Below are 16123 nucleotides of genomic sequence, written 5' to 3' on the forward strand. Positions count from 1 at the left end.
TCGCTAAATAAAATACTCTGCGGAACTTCTAGCAGTTAAATTCTCAAAGACGCTGAGCGTGAGAAAGAAATATGAAATTATTTAAATATGTACAAAGAGGAATTCACGTCTCGCACTATTAATCGCCCAACATAGCAAGAAGTCGAACGATAGCAACAACGCAGTCACGAAAATGAGCGTTTCATGGTTGAAGCTTTATTAATTTCCGCCCTGTGTCGGCATAGTGGTTACAGCTAATTCAGTCCATTGCGCAAGAAAAACATTTTCCTGAAATCAAAATTTTCTTTTGACCTTATTTTGACTCTGGACGCTTTTGAAAAAGACTACGTGTAACGTGACTGGCAGGTTTAAAGAAGAAAGGACGGAATTAATAGTTCTCATTAGCATGTTAAACGCCGGATTTATAAATCCCCGAAAATTAGGGGTATTTTTATTATTATTATTATTATTATTATTTATTAATTTTTTTAGTACATGATATCCACATTTGGAATAAAAGAAACTTAGATAAGACAGCAGTGCTAAAAATACATATTTTAAATATATGCATACATATAATTATCACAAATATTAACCTTAATAACAACTGTAACAATGTACTACTATTCTTGTCAGTTCTATATGGATCTAACTCACATTGGCACATACAAGCAAGTAGGCCTGTAGTGCCCTGAATTGTAATAAATTACATGAATTGTAATACCTGACTTGAATTGTAATAACAACTGCCCTGAATTGTAATAAACTAGCTGACTTGAGTTGTAACAAAGAATTGCCCTGAATTGTAATAACCAGAGCTGCCTTGAATTGTAATAAGATACCGACTTGAATTGTAATAACACAAACATGGAAAGGAACGTGTGCTTAACGACACCGCACCTTTACAAGACATTAAGGTGTGCAGGAATGGAGCTAGCTTTGGGCAAGCAAATAATTTCTCCAAATTATCTGTAAACCCAGTTATTTTTCCACAAAAAAAAAAAAAATCAGTTACCGGTATATCATGAAATTATTTTGCCAATTTAAAATAATATTTGTCATTAGGTTTTTAATTCCCAGTAGGCGAATTTGGTGGTTGCCAGAGCTAGCCCCGAGACCTACAAGTTCACCTTAAAACTGGCTGAAACAGATTATGACAAATTGACCAAAGTTTTATAAATGAGTCAAAATTACAGGTGGAAAAGGCAATTGCCGTAGTAATATAATAATAATCGGACAACGTTTTTTTGGATCCAGTTTAAATCAGGCACATAAGCATTCAAATGACTTTTAAATATTAAGTGTTTAATAACAAGAACAATTACACTAACAGGATCTTTTTTCTTTATTAAAATTAATAATTGTACCTGCTTTTATTTGAATGCAGTTTTTAATTTTTGTCCAAATAGAGTTGACTAGAGTACATTCCCAAAACATGAATAACTGTCCCTAGTTCTAAATTGCAAAAGCTACAAAGAGGAGAATCAATATATCCAATCTTGTGTTGGTAGGTAATAACAAAGTATACAGTGAATGATTTTGTACCGAAACCACCTTAGTTCAGTGCTTTCTGTACAATAAAAGGACATTACATTAATGGCTCTCCAATCAGCATCAAGATAGTTACAATTTAATAATTCTTCCCATTTTAGATTCTAGTTGGATTTACAAAAGAAAGAATTTACTAAAATATTGTAAAAATGCTTACTTCCCTCAACATTTATCTTAAGATTTCTAACATTGTATGGTAAAAAGGGGGATTATAACTCTTTTTTTTTATTTGTTTAATAATTATATTACACCTATTAAATGGACATACCCTAGTTTTTAAACACTAAGGTATATTTTTTACTATTATAGCCGTTTTTGTTGACAGAAATCATACTTTACTTAAGATTTTATGGTTTAGGTTATTCATTTCCATACATTCGAAGTGTTTTTGGCCATTCTGGTGTTTTTAATATCACAAAATGCATGTCTCATATTTTTAAAAACGCACGTGCGTTTGAGAAGTAACAGTTATGGAGTCGAGTTTTAGTCTATTTTTAGACGGCATAAAGTCACAGACTCATATTTCACTCAATTGTAACTTTATCCAAATGTGTTACAGGTTTGTAGATTAACTAAACTTAGTGTTAATATTCACGCGCTGAAACTAGGGTCTGTCTCTTTAAAATACTGCTTTATAGCATTGATTATACCTTGATAAATTAAAACATTTGTATTCAAATTATATTTCATTATAAACTGGTCATAGTTAATAAATTTACCATTGTCACTTATTAAATCATCAATAAATTTAACACCTACATCATAATAATCTCTTTAAAATACTGATTTTCTGTTATACCATATATATTCTGACAATATCTTAAACTTATTTTTAATTTTTGAAGATATAAACTCCAAGCCATTAATGTATCTTTCCAAAAAGTATTTTCAATGTCTTTTGCATACTCATGGATTTTTTCAGCATAAAAAAAATGTAATATTATGTTAAAAATTATACTGATTTATAATAAGGGTTTTCCACGTAGATTCTGTTTTAATTAATCTCTTTAACCATACAATATTTTGTGCTTTAATAAACTATTTTATGACTGGAACTTTAATACCACCATCTTGTATATTGCATGACATATGTTCACGTTTAATTCTATCAAGTTTTCCTTTCCATATCAATTTTAAAATAATTCTTTGTAATTGATTTACATCATCTTCAGATGGGTCACGGATAGATGAAAACAAGTGATTTAGTGTTTAGTAAAATGAGACATTTTAATACGTTTTTTTATTTTTCAACATCTTATTAAGAATCTCTCCACATATGAGGAAGATGTATGGTGAAATCGGGTCCCCCTGTCGACAACATCATCCCAATTTAAAGGAAGGTGAAGCAAAACCATTAACTAGTATAGCTGATTGTGAATCATTATGGAATATACGAATCCATTTTTGTATCGAAGGTCCAAACGAAAACAAAACTCAAGAGTATTAAAAATTAATTTCCTGTCGAATGAATCAAATACTAGTAAACCAGGAATTTGTTGGTTTTCGGTATATTCCATAATGTCATATATTACTTCACCTATATATCTTCCGGACATAAAACCTTTTTGTTCTTCACTAATAATTTTAGGTAGGGCTGATTTTATTCTTTGCGCCGTAACAGACATATTTAATAATGAAATAGATTTCCAGTTTTAAAAAAAAAAAACTAAAAACAAAACATGTAGATTTATTTCCCGTAGGGATACATATTATAATAACTAGTTTTTGTGTTATAGAAAGATTGCCATTCTGATAAGCATAGTTCAGTGATCTTATTAAATATTTATGTAAATCACGCCAAAAGAATTTTAAAAACTCAACAGTGAAGCCATCAGGCCCTGGACTCTTTTCATTTTTCATATTTTTTAATTCTTAATTCACCTTCAAGCTTTGGAGCCTCCTCAGGATTAAGTTTGGAAATTTCGGGGTTTTTAAAAAAAAAAAATGTTCAAATCTATATCACTGGCATCTTTTTTTAATACAATTTTTCATAAAATATTTTTGCTTTTGCTTCACTCAGCATATCTGAGGTCTTATTAATGAGTTTAACTTCATGTGTTTCTAATTCAATGAAAGATTTATGTAGGAAGTTTCTTGACTCCAATTTTAAAAAATATTTAGTTGGTTTCTCACCTTTTTCTATCCATCTAGCTTTTGATCTTATAAAATTTCCTTTTGCTTTTTGGTTTCTTTTACAATGTTTACCTCTTTAATTTCTCTAATGATGTTATTTTTAGCATCAAGATCATTTACACTAATTGTTTTGTTAGATATAATTTAGTATTTAGTTCTATTTTCTGTTTTATCGGGGGGGGGGGGGGGGGGGTTCATCGATGAATAAAAGATAGTTTTACCACGTACCTTGAGTAACAGCATTTCCCATAATAACTGATAATTTATAACAAATCGTTCTACATTTTGATCATGTTCATTAGAATTGCCTTCAGCTTTATATTGATCAAGAATTTCTTTAATGGTTTCTTTGACTATCTGTATATACTTTTGATCTTGTAATAATGAGTTATTAAATTTCCAAAACCCCTTTTCTCTTTCAATTTCATTTATTTTTAAATTTAGTGTAACTAGTGAATGGTCTGATTTGAAACTAGGTAAAATATTGGTAGAAACCACTGAAGATATGAGATTATGTGAAATAAGAAAACAGTCCAGGCGTGATTGCTTCACTGGTGTTGGTTGCCTCCAGGAAAACTTTTTCAAATTGGGATTTTTCTCACTTAAGGGATCTATTAAATCTAATGTTTCTTTATATTCTAACATTTTCTTCTGTGCGTTTGGATTGTTTAGTGTTTTATAATTAAATAGATCAAGGAGATTATCTTGAACCAAATTCTAATCACCACAAACTATTGTATATACATTATCAAATGCTTCTATAACCTCTTCTATTTCACTAATAAACTCGGGCGTATCGGTATTTGGACCACATATACAAATTAATGTCATAATATTATGATAGATTGTCCTTCTAAGGATTGTCTAACAATTGTGACCTACTTTAATTGCACAATATATTCAATGAGAAATATCTCAGGGAAGAAAACAAATTAAAACATTAAGTCAACTGTATTCAGGTTTGCGATAAAATTATTAAATTAAACGTTTGTAGCCTAACTTGAAAGGCTAAACAGTAATGTTCACAACATAACTTGAATTCAGTATCAATATTCAATGTCTACATGTATTCAATCTGAATGTACCTGGCTATAAAGGGGGAAGGGGACAAAAAGAACATTCTCAAGAAAAACATTGCTTCCCTAAATATTATAATTTGCACATAAATGTACAAAGCCCAGAAAATAAAGAGTCGACTATTCAAGTCAATGGTAAAAAATGTAATTAACAGTCTGTAGCCTACACTGTAACTTTAAAGTCAGTAATTACACATACCTTGTATTCCACCCCTCGAGTATCAACATTATAAACTGAAGATATAAATATTCAGAGAAAAAAATCTGTTTACACTATATGGTATATCAATATCAAAGTTGTATTACTTACTGACAAATACTCTAATACTCTGTCACGGGGATTCTATAATTCCCGTAACTGAATAAAACACGATTGTCCAAATATCTCTCCTAACTGTATATGTATTAGATCTCTCTGTAACGGGCAGTTCAAAACCGCTTTGGCTCGTCTAGGTATGATCAGAGATACGATCTTATATAAAGTATATATTATTATAGCACGTTTAGTTCACTAGAAAACACAACAAAAACACAATACACTTTGGAATCTGTATTAACCTACGCTGACAAATGTACAGCCGTAGTAGTTAATTAATAACAACAATAATAACAACCCAGAACTGATCACTTAATTAGTTAATCTCTAGGTGTCTCGTTTACACAATATGCGAATCACTTCACCGTGACACAACACCCACACGTGTGATAATTGAGAAACGCTTCTAGGAGAAGTTAATTAATAAAGGAATTACCACTCTATTCCTAACTGGTTAATTTTTAATTAACCCTTACTACTCGTTCAGTAACGTGTGATAATTGAGAAACGCTGCCAGGAGAACTTAATTAATAAAGGAATTACAACACTATTCCTAACTAGTTAATTTTTAATTAACCCTTAACTACTCATTCAGTAACCTTGTAACGCAGAATTAATACTGGTACCTATCACAATAAAGACAATAACCTACAGTTTACCTAGGTCCTCTAGGATGACTGGCTAAGCTTTATATTACCAAATACTCGTATAATGTTAGAACAAAAGTCTACGATTTACTTCGTCAGATGACCGAAGACACTGTCTAAAAAATATTGGTATAATACAGTATTAAAATATTTAAAGTCACATCAATCACATCAAGGTTATACAACAGAGCAGAAATAAAATATTTACCAGTCCGGACGGACACGTTCCCCCGGGATACCTTCCTTTTTGGTTCTCCCCATAACTCTAAAACACTAGCTATTTATTATAAATCGAAATATCGCCTGGGGGTAAATCGCGGCACCGAATCTTATCATCTGATATTCCACCTCTCCCAGAGTCGGTATATTTCTCTCTGATCGTCAGTCTGGCTGTCGCCAACCGCGAGCAATCTCCTGGCCATAAACAGCACTACCGGAGATATTACGTAACTACTAGCCACATGGCCTCCACACCTGCTCTGGGTGTGTATTAGGCGTACAGAGATGACCGTCGCGCAAGTAGTATTACGTAACAAGTTGCCCATCTGGGCTTAAGTGCAATGAAACTGCACACGGCCTTCTAAAACAATTAATAACGCCACAGGCGAAAAGAAATTAAGAGCATGTACCGTCACATACTCTATATTTATTATGAGCAGATGACAAATAATGTAAGCTATAGACCCACACATGACCCTGGTTTTTATTCACTGTACATCGCCTGTACTAATTTGAAGGATGGCGGAACCAATGAGACTAGTGAGAGTGGATGTTTGGGTGTGTCCCTTGGTCTTCTTACCTCAGTATCAGAAAGTATGACCCCATCCCGACCACCCCTGTTATCGGTTGTCCACCAACAACGGTTATAGATAGCTCAAGTGTCCTGTAGCCTTATTTCGTATCATATGCGAAAATATATGTACAACATACGACTAGAGGCAAGTTGACCTAACTTACAGTCTGTGTTCTAAATATACTTGTCGGTTGTGCAAACAATAAACTCGTAAACGTATTATGATTATTAGTAAAGTTACAGGATAATTTACTAATAATTTACTTACTGTTCAACGCACAAAGATAGAACGAACACCTGACAAAATGGCCGTCACGAGACATGTGTCCCAGTTGTTAGAAATATCAATACCGATAGTGTGACCTGGCTGCTAGGGCTGTTCGTGTCAGTGGGTCGGGAATGTAAACATGTAGTTATTATACATTCTCTATCACGTATACACTAAACATAAATATCTTTTCTTTAGTTGTTTTTTAAGAACATAGGCATACAGGCTCTCGTTTTTGTTGGGGGTGGGGGTGAGGGAGGTAGGCTGGTTTTTGCCAGAATTAAAAGAAAGTGCATTAATCTGGATATCGTTATTCATAGTTGCATTACAGTGTACTACCAAACAGGATGTAAATTACATTATGTGGTTATTTTGCAGTCTCCTCCCTTCTATCTACAAACTCAATTGAAACATATTGTAATTAGTTGAAGACAATAATCAAGGACATCCAAAAAACAAGAAATAAACCAGGTTTCCCTGAAACCTCTCCTGCACCATGATCGGTTCTTAGACCACCCTTAGCCAGCGCACTACAACTGGTGTAACAAAGGTCGTGGTATGCACTATCCTGTCGGGGGGTAGGGGGTGGGTGGGTGGGGGGGGGTATATAAAAGATTCCTTGCTGCTAATTGAAAAGAGTAGCCATGAAGTAGCGACAACGGGTTTCCTCCCTCAATATCTGTGTGGTTCTTAACCATATAACCGTAAATAAAAAATGTGTTAAGTGCGTCGTTAAATAAAACATTTCCTTCCATTTCCTTCTAGATGCTGGGTGTTAAAACACACACACCTTAATTCGTAATCTATATAGTTCATGATAACTGTGTTGTACTTTTAGATTATGGCTGTTAAACATATACACTCATTGATTCTTACGATATACGTTTCAAAAGAGATATGTGTTAGACTTCTAGAATGTAATAGAATAAATGTTTAACGACTAGACTTCTAGATGCTGGGTGTTAAAACACACACACCTTGATTCGTCAGCTATATGGTTCAAGTTATCTGTTGTACTTTTAGATGCTGGGTGTTACCAATTTGTAAAATCACCATACAATATGCTTACAGTAGCCTATGTGCGACCTTGCCCCCACCCCGTCTATATATGTCCGCTGTAGATAAAACATGTTTAAAATCGCTATACAATTATTAGCCTTTGTTTACAGTATGCGCGACATTGCCTGACACCCCGTCCCTCTCTCAACTCTGGTCAGCAGAATGTACGACCCCAGATTGCCCGACAACCTCCCTCAGCGCTGGTCGGCAGAATATCCGACCCCACATTGCCTAATAACCTCCCTCAGCGCTGGTCGGCAGAATCTACGACCCCCACATTGCCTGACAACCTCCCTCAGCGCTGGTCGGCAGAATGTACAACCCCACATTGCCCGACACCCCGTCCCTCCCTCAGCGCTGATCGGCAGAATGTACGACCCCACATTACCCGACACCCCGTCCCTCTCTCAACACTGATCGGCAGAATGAACGACCCCACATTGCCTGACAACCTCCCTCAGCGCTGGTCGGCAGAATGTCAGTGATAGAAAAAAGAAAAGAAAAGTCACTTGTCCGCCAGACCGTGGTATGTGCTATCCTGTCTGTGGGATGGTGCATATAAAAGATCACTTGCTACTAATGATAAAATGTAGCGGGTTTTCTCTCTAACACTATGGTAAAATTACCAAATATCTGACATCCAATAGCCGATGATTAATGAATCAATGTGCTCTATTTGTGTCGTTATACAAAACAAAGTTCTTCTTTTTTTGGTGATTGTCGGGCACTTGTCGTATTATTGTATGGGACGGCCCCTGGAAGACGGAATAACTGAGTGGGCGATCATGTGACGCAACGTCACGATATAGGTCGGCGAACTTAGAATTCTGCTGTCCGGAGTTTGCCGAAGCTTAGCTGAATGTGGGTGCTGTCGGGTTTCTTTTTGTAGTGTGTTGTAGTGTGTGTATTAGTGATTAATATCTGATTTTTTTTAAATAAAGGAACTCGAAAATGGTCGATGTAAATATATTTGACATCAAACAGGATTGTTGTGGTATTAGAGCGGAAATCTTTGACTACTTTTTGGTTGTCGGCATTTGCCAACAAAAATACATAGTTTGGTCTCTGACTGTAATGAGAGCGTATTTATGTCCAAATGTCCAAATGTCCGTCTAGTTCTCTTACAATCAGAGTACTCGGGCTAATAAAATTAATGCCCTAAACATATTAAAGTGAAAAGGAGTCATTTTACATGTAATGTTTGTATATACTTCTCTGACTGTAATGAGAGCGTATTTATGTCCCAATGTCCGTCTAGCTCTCTTACAGTCAGGGTACTCGGGCTATGTACAACCCCGCATTGCCTGACACCCCGTCCCTCCCTTAACACTGGTCGGCAGAATGTACGACCCCACATTGCCTGACATCCCGTCCCTCCCTCATATACACAAAGCTTAATCTAACATTATTTTCATTCGTTTCAACTTATGTTCGTGCTTATATCCAATTAAGGTTGAAACACGCTGTCCTGGGCACACATCTCAGCTAGCTAGGCTGTCTGTCCAGGACAGTGAGTTAGTTGTTAGTCATTAGTCGTTAGTGAGAGAGTATAGGGTGTAGTGGCGTTATACCTACCCATTGAGTCGTTAAAACTCGCTCTGGGTGGGAGCCGGTATCGGGCTGCGAACCCTGTACCTACCAGCCTTATGTCGGAGAGAATAAAGGGCGGGACGTAACCCAATGGTAAAACGTTCGCTTGATGCGCGGTCGATCTAGGATCGATCCCCGTCGATCGGCCCATTGGGCTATTTCTCGTTCCAACTAGTGCACCACAACTGGTACATCAAAGATCGTGGTATGTGCTACCCTGTATATGGGATGGTGCATATAAAAGATCCCTTGCTGCTAATCGAAAAAGAGTAGCCCATGAAGTGGCAACAGCGGGTTTCCTCTCTCAATATGTGTGGTCCTTAACCGTATGTCCGACGCCAACTAACCGTAAATAAAATGTGTGGAGTGCGTCGTTAAATAAAACATTTCCTTCCTTCCTTCATTACAATAGCCGATAATTAATAAAATCAATATGCTCTGGTGGTGTTGTTAAACAAAAACAAACTTTTGGTCGCCAGAATGTACGACCCCACCCCGACCACCCGTATGCCCTGTAGTTCTATTCGTGTTGTATGTGAGAATAAATTAATAGCGCTCTAAATATACTTGTCGGACAATAAACTATTGCGGTTTTGTTATATATTTGCCACACTTGTAAATATTAAACTCGTCATAGTGTGTGTGTGTGTGTGTGTTATTATTATTAAACGTACATGTTTTATGTACTAGTTAACATTGTACTAGTGATTTGTAAAAAAATCAGTGGCGGGTCCAGAAAATCCATATAAGTGGACCCCAGTGACATGAGGTGTAATGCCAAGGGAACTTTGGGGTAGGTTTGGACAGGGATCGTAAAAAAGTGAAAGTTAATATATAATTAAATTATAACTATCGCAAAATTTAGGGCGGACGGGCCAAGTTAATTTATTAGTTCTTTTGATATTTTTAGTTACTTTTATAGAACATTTTCTTACCAAAAGTAATTGTGTTCCTATTCGTTTTAGGTCAAAATTTATATATAACTCCAGTCACTGATTCATACGTTAAAACTTGACATTTCACTCAAATGCACTTGAGGGTGGTGTCACAATTTGATCTGTAGCATATTCCCGTTTCAGAAAATGTATGATACAAAAGCTTATCTTTTCGGAAACTTTTTTCCAGTTTTATTGGCTCTGGCTATTTGGTTGCAAACAAATCACTACCCATTTTCACAAGGATTACAACCAATGAGTATTAATGTACTGCAAAATAGAAATGTATTGTTTAAAAGAACAACATTCTCGGTCCACTTGTTAGCTGGTCTCAGAATATAAAAAAAATGTTTTTGCTTTTGGAGGCATGTTCCACCTCTTGTACCTCAAAACACACACTCACTTAAAATGTACTACAGACATGTGCCTACTCGCATATTCATATTCAAGTATCGTGGAAGTAAGTGAATATTGGAGGACCTGAGTGCACAAATCGGCCGTTTTTAGGAGGTTGTGGAGCTTGCTCCCTGAAAAATGTGAAAACTTGCAATTTCTTGCATTCTACAAGTAAAATATATCATAATAAATGCTGGAAATACATTTTAAAAATGCATTTTTTCACGATGTATAATGCTTGTATACTGCTGTATATATTTAATTTTTGCATTTACCATAGTTTAACATATTTAAAGGTTTCAACTGGTCCCTAATATACTAACCTAAAAACGGATGTTTGTGCTCAAATCCTTCACCATCATCAGACAAACTCTGTGTTACACCTGCCTAATAGCAGGTTTATTGAGCATTGCTATTGTAACCTAGTGTTAGCCAGAGATTATTGAAACCCTAGCCCGAGTACGCCGATGTCTGTCTAGCTCTCTTACCGTCAGAGTACTCAGGCTATTGAAACCCATGCAGGTGAACCATGCAATGCAAATAACCCATGGGTTAACTCGAGGATAACCTGTAGATTTTCACGGCCCATTGATAACCCAGGCACGAGTAACTTATGTCAGTGTAAACAGATTTAGGTCGGAGTTCTTTAGATGTGACCTTGATTTAATGCAATGAGAAGTATTGTTCCCGATATTATTTTTGTTTGTATTTAAATGATATAGAAAATGAATTTAAAGTAAATGGATGTTCAGACATTTTATTTAGAGATTTGAGTCTTTCTTGTTGTTGATATGCAGATGATATGGTTATTATTTTTTGTTTTTTTTTAAAGGTTACAACATATGCTAGATACACTACATAGCTACAATGAAAAACACCGTTACTATACAGTACACATCACAGCCATCTGGCAAAGCATTTTTTCAGCGGCTTGGTCACAATCCACCTGTAGCCAGGGTGGACACTAGCATTAAGTTTTGAAGTCTTCTAAATTTAAATATTATAGTTACCAATGGAATGCCTATCATCTTCTGCATCTTTGAGCCAAATATTGTTGAGCATTCTGCTTTACGTTTTTTTGTGGCTTTGGTCACACTATATACATGTATATGGGGTCATGAGGGTAAGGACATTACAGTATAAACATAACAAGACATTACAAGTGGTAATTATTAACAAAACATTTATTCTAATGAATAACATTCATCTATTCAGGCACAACAGAACAAAGGAACATATTTGTGTTTTTTTTAAAACATCAATTGTCCATTAAAACTGAATACGGTATTTCACACAACAATATGAAAAGAACATAGACAATTTCTTGGATTAAGAAGTAAATTGTGGTAAGCCTTGCTATGGGGAATTGGGAGTTTATAAAAGATCACAAATATGTCCCAAATTAATATCTGACTTCAAGTACACACATGTAACTAAAACTTCAAATCTGAAAATATAATTGATCTAAACATTCATATTTAACTTCTATAATCATATCAGCTATAAGTTATAAGATTAATGACATACATGCATGTACTCCCAAGATTAATTTAAAAGTCAACAAATTTGAATTGTTCCTGAGAGTCGAGCAGGGCTTGAAGTTAATGTTCTGAGTTAGGTGTAACACTTGCCTACATTAAGAAAATAGGAGCAAAATATTTATTTTAGGAATACATTTTGATCAATATAAATGAAATGATAATATAGTATTACCTATCAACAGTCATGTCATGTAACAGTCATGTTGTGCAACTCATGTCGTGTTTGTGATGGGATTAACGTTGTTTTGTGATGTAACATTAATCGTTGTTGTCAAATTGCAAGCTCCAGTTTAGATATTTTGTGTATCAAAATATTTTCAAGTTATGAAATTGTGTTGCTTGTGTATATTGCATTGTTTAAAAGCCTAATTTTGTCTTTGAAATTAACAATTTAACTAAAGTGATCAGCATTTTCATGTTTTCACAAAAATCTACAATTGAATAAAACATCACTGAGCCATAACACTTGGTCAGGAATCATGTTTTGATTGTCAAATGCCACAGATATAAATTTTATTTTGAAATCAATGGATTGTACATGAAGGTGAATAAATACTTCTAAATTGCTATATTTTTGATAAAAAAAATAATACATGCTGGGTACACATCCCATTGCAGAAATGTATTTAGAGCCATTTTATTAGATATGTATGCATGTTTTATAATATGAACAGCGTGGCTGTTACACATCAGTTGAAAAACTATACTCACTTCAATAGTAGCATGTGTGCATTATATTATCTACATTAATATATCAGTATGTCAATGTATCGGGCGCATGTATTTTTAAAGTGGCAGATACAGAATTTTATACACGAGCACGAGCATTTCGTTGACACAGCTTACAGATGTCCATTAGACATCAATTCCTGCAGGGAAAACAAAAATTAAACTATTATTCATAACTACATGTATAGCAGTCTACCTTGATGTAATGAAAGTATAGTGTCCATACCCCATAAGGGTGTACTCTACAAAATCAGATTCCATTGACGACAATAGTAACATATGTGGCTAAAACTCCTACCTAAAGCGTATCAATCGACATAAACACCACAGATATAAATACTACCACCCCTCACCCTTAAAGTGAATCAGAAAAACTTTGGGGTCAAGCTGCTTATTTCTGAGATAACAGGTAGTGTCTATGACTACCCTAGTTCTGCACAAAATTTGAGTACTTTTTTTTTTTACAGGTATCCCATACATGTTTCAAGCACAAGGCTACTTGACAAAGTGGTACTAGATGAAATAAATTTGCATACATATTTTGCCCAGATGAAACTTTTTATTTTTTTTATTTACAACCAACACACTCATATTTAGCACCAATCACAGGACTTCACTTCTCTATCAAAATTTAAGTGCACCTCAAACTTTGACCCAGCCAGAAGTTATTTGGTTTAGTACTACCCAGGGCTTCTAGTGTTTATAAAATCCACTACCCATGGGATCAGTGATTTAAAAAATTTACTAGCCACAATTTAAAATTTACTAGCCCTACTTTACTTTAAGTTAATACAACTTTACTAAATAATAATAGTAATCAGATAGCTCACCTATAATGAGGGAGATAAGAGTTTAAAAACACTAACACTGGGGGTCGTGGTGGGGTCAGGATATTCATATTTACAAAATAGACTTAACTGCAACATTTGATCTCCTTTTTTTCACTAGCCGTCGGCATGGCAATAGTAATTATTTACTAGCCCAGCATTGAATATCACTAGCCATGGCAGTGGGGCTACCATAATCTAGAAGCCCTGACTACCCTAAGTGAATACTTGTACAATTGTTGGTCCATGTGAATTGATTAATGTCTCCGAATATTAACGAAGGTCAGTTCTTCCAATTGTATATTCAAAATACCAATTTATGTTAAAAACCCCATATCATATTTAAAAATTGATTAATAGATTGGTTGTTTATAGACATTGTAATAATCTGAAGAAAATGTATATTATGATTCCATACTATTATATACAATATAGTTATTTAGTGTAACTTTGTAATGAATTATGCTTAAAATATTAAATTCTATACATACAGTTTAGTATATAATGTTTTAGGAAAGTATTTTATGAGTTTAAGTACTATGATAATTTAGGGGTATGGACACTACAACTTAAAACATTTTGTGGCCCTGTTGTCAGTAATAAATCACATTATGCATCATCTGCTTTTCATATTTTTGGGAAGACAGCAATTAAAGACCTATTGTGGCATAACTGATACAATTACAACATAATTATTATACACACTGATGGCGAGTGACAGGGTATGGACACTACACTTTTTTGTGAATTTCATATTGAAACCGTCTGCCATTGACCTAAATGATGAGTGGTAGATCTTTTAAAATGTGTAACAAACATCATTTGAAAGCATTTATATTTATATATATATATACAGAATGTCTTATTTTGAAAATAACGCAATAAGTTTAGTCCTATTCTGAAAAAGAGAAAAACCATAATGATGACTATGGCCAAATTTGACACAATGCTATCAAGAAGCAGCAACCTTCAAAACACAGATTACATCTCTTGAAAATTGGAAACATTTAAGTTTGCCTTATTACTGTACCAAGTAAATTACCAAATGCAAGATTTTGTTTCTCCATGCATATATTAAGTTTGAAATGGTCTTACCGTCTAGTAGTAGAAGAAACAAGTTTGACATGCATTCCTCTATACAACTCTAGTTAACTTCACCCATCCCCAGGCAGACAGCGGACCCCATAAATGAAATTCACAATTTTGATAAATCATGAATCCTATTCAGTTATAGCATTTTGTTTTTAAAAACGGTCTTACTTTTTTCTTTTCCTTTTGGCACTTGGGGAGGAGGGTGTTAAAATTACAAAATTTACAATTTTGTTTGTCTATGGGTCAAGGAACCTTCTTCCAACTCGGTTAGAAATGGTAAAGTATAGTAAATGCATTTTTCTATATAACTACAGCATAGTAAACTTTATCTCTTTCCTTGACACAATAGGACAATAGGACAATGGACCCAACATGCATGTGTCACAGTGATCTAGTCCCACAGTATGTATAATACCTTAGGTGGCTTGTACATCTACGGGTCATGGACTATAGTCGATCAAGTAACAACAATTGACAATCAAGCTGGTGTAATTTAAAAATAACTCCAACAACACTTATTTTGGGAAACAATTATTATTGCACCATACAAACTTTAACAAAGCATACATACATACATACATACATATATATAGTATGACAACAATTTATTATTCAATGGTACAGCTTGTCTGTCTTTACCAGACAGGGTTAATTACCCTTGTCCTGGACTTCCCAGCCATCTCTGGTCTACCGGCAGATTACACAGGTAATACACATATACTTTAATGCCAATTACTAGGATTCCATAGCCAACCTGTGACTTATTTACTCTGTTAATTTAACCGTAAACAAATGTAAAAAGGGATATAAAGGTTCATTAGTTACTTACAACAACAAACAGCTATCTTTATCAGATTAACTTCTGGTTCTTAACTTTCTCAGGCTTATCTATCAGTTAGATTAATCCACAGTTTATGGTTACCGACTTCACGTAAGAGTTCTACTAAACAAACAACAATATCACACAAATAATACATCAACGATCTAACAGATAAAAAAATGTCACCCCTGATGTACATATTATATTATTAAATTTTATAACACTATTAAAAAAATTTTTGGCATAGCAACACTAATTATGCATTATACATGGTCATAAGATGTATGTTGCTGTGGTTTATTATGCTGATACATTTCACTATGTTGCAATATAAACTATCTACTGACTCACTTTCAAAATGGTGGATAATA

At 34.5% G+C, this 16123-nt stretch overlaps 1 protein-coding gene across 1 annotated transcript in view; it reads right to left on the bottom strand.

Moving 5' to 3' along the window:
• LOC121370574 (serine/threonine-protein phosphatase 6 regulatory ankyrin repeat subunit B-like) overlaps window positions 1-6877 on the bottom strand; it is a 29916-nt gene extending 23039 nt beyond the window's left edge. Inside the window, exon 1 of the mRNA XM_041495886.1 lies at window positions 6764-6877. The gene's annotated coding sequence lies outside the window, so the exon portion shown is untranslated. The remainder of the gene's footprint in view (window positions 1-6763) is intronic.
• Between the last annotated feature and the right edge of the window lie 9246 nt (window positions 6878-16123).

The sequence above is a fragment of the Gigantopelta aegis genome, chromosome 4 (assembly GCF_016097555.1).
Source record: "Gigantopelta aegis isolate Gae_Host chromosome 4, Gae_host_genome, whole genome shotgun sequence".
NCBI classification, from domain to species: domain Eukaryota; kingdom Metazoa; phylum Mollusca; class Gastropoda; order Neomphalida; family Peltospiridae; genus Gigantopelta; species Gigantopelta aegis.